Source organism: Limulus polyphemus, unplaced genomic scaffold, assembly GCF_000517525.1.
Source record: "Limulus polyphemus unplaced genomic scaffold, Limulus_polyphemus-2.1.2 Scaffold6432, whole genome shotgun sequence".
NCBI lineage: Eukaryota > Metazoa > Arthropoda > Merostomata > Xiphosura > Limulidae > Limulus > Limulus polyphemus.
The window spans coordinates 7,184-8,860 of record NW_013672042.1 but is presented as its reverse complement, the minus strand read 5'-3'; the positions used below and the strand labels follow the sequence as shown (position 1 = coordinate 8,860).

Sequence of the window (1,677 nt, the reverse complement as noted above, 5' to 3'; positions counted from 1 at the left end):
GAGAAGAAAATGGTTGTGGGGAGCGACAACAAATATGCCTCAGAATTGGTTGAGGAAGAACTGAGCGTGAAACTCAAACTAGGGAGGAGAAGAAAATGGTTGTGGGGAGCGACAACAAATATGCCTCACAATTGGTTGAGGAAGAACTGAGCGTGAAACTCAAACTAGGGAGGAGAAGAAAATGGTTGTGGGGAGCGACAACAAATATGCCTCACAATTGGTTGAGGAAGAACTGAACGTGAAACTCAAACTAGGGAGGAGAAGAAAATGATTGTGGAGAGCGACAACAAATATGCCTCAGAATTGGTTGAGGAGGAACTGAACGTGAAACTCAAACTAGGGAAGAGAAGAAAAGGGTTGTGGGGAGCGACAACAAATATGACTCACAATTGGTTGAGGAGGAAAACAAGAGTGCCCAGAGAAAATCCACTTTTACAGGACAAGCACCAAAGAAGATTGACCGACATGATCGGTCGTCTATTTAATAGGCTAGAGTCTCGTTCGATATCAGAATTAGCCAGTTAAATAAAGAAAGATGCTAAAACATATACAAGACAGAATCTTATATAAACCTACACGTACCTTAAAACTTATATACGCCAAAAGGGTTAACAAAGTTGTTCTCTTTAAGGAAGGTATATAGAAGTTGAAGGATCAGACAATAGATTAATTCAGGTGTTTATTTGAAATATTAAATGTGAGAAACATTTTCATAAATTTCTCGTTCTCAGAACATGATGACCTGAAATTTCAATCATTTAAAGAGATTCCCTTTCTTCATTATATTCAGGACGAATCCTCATTTGAAATACATTATGTATATTCTGTATAACTCCAAAGGCTTAGTGAAGTAATAATCGGGAAATGTATAAATGTTGATCAAGTAAATGCATAAAAAACATCTCCATAAACAAACCGAATAGGGCACTCGTGCGGAGATGATCATCACATGATTATATATTTTTAAAACATTCACCAAAACGTATACACTCATAACCCATGACTAAGTATGTCTGTACATTAATTTTACACAAATATATAATCTAAAAAAAGGAACCCCTATAAATGGCTCCAAAGGGTACAACTCTGAGAGCAATGATTTTACCTTTGTTCATTAGTCACACGCATGACCACTACTTGAGAAACAATAAGTTCTCTATTATTACTTCTAAAGATTATAAAAAACCAACAAAATCCACCTATATACGTCTAGTAAGACCATCCGCTTATAGAACCTTAGAAGATCTTCCCTCTAGTAACACCATCCGCCATTGGAAAACATAAGTTTGTGAAAACTATAAAGTAACATGTGTAAAATTAAATATTTTGTGAAGAACAACCAAAATCATGGTTATATGGGTAAATGAACAGTATGTTTAAGCCGTAAAGCCCAGCTAGTTAAACTGTAAGATTGTACGTAAAACCATGGTTATATGGGTAAATGAACAGTATGTTTAAGCCGTAAAGCCCAGCTAGTTAAACTGTAAGATTGTACGTAAAACCATGGTTATATGGGTAAATGAACAGTATGTTTAAGCCGTAAAGCCCAGCTAGTTAAACTGTAAGATTGTACGTAAAACCATGGTTATATGGGTAAATGAACAGTATGTTTAAGCCGTAAAGCCCAGCTAGTTAAACTGTAAGATTGTACGAAAAACCATGGTTATATGGGTAAGT

At 35.9% G+C, this 1,677-nt stretch overlaps 2 long non-coding RNA genes across 2 annotated transcripts in view; one reads left to right on the top strand and one right to left on the bottom strand.

Annotated features, from left to right (window-relative positions):
• The window catches only part of LOC111089493, a 15,039-nt gene extending 14,518 nt beyond the window's left edge, over nucleotides 1–521 (top strand). Inside the window, exon 3 of the long non-coding RNA XR_002613755.1 lies at nucleotides 445–521. This is a non-coding gene — a long non-coding RNA (uncharacterized LOC111089493). The remainder of the gene's footprint in view (nucleotides 1–444) is intronic.
• Nucleotides 1–528, bottom strand: part of LOC111089492 — a 15,811-nt gene extending 15,283 nt beyond the window's left edge. Inside the window, exon 1 of the long non-coding RNA XR_002613754.1 lies at nucleotides 448–528. This is a non-coding gene — a long non-coding RNA (uncharacterized LOC111089492). The remainder of the gene's footprint in view (nucleotides 1–447) is intronic.
• Nucleotides 529–1,677: the final 1,149 nt, after the last annotated feature.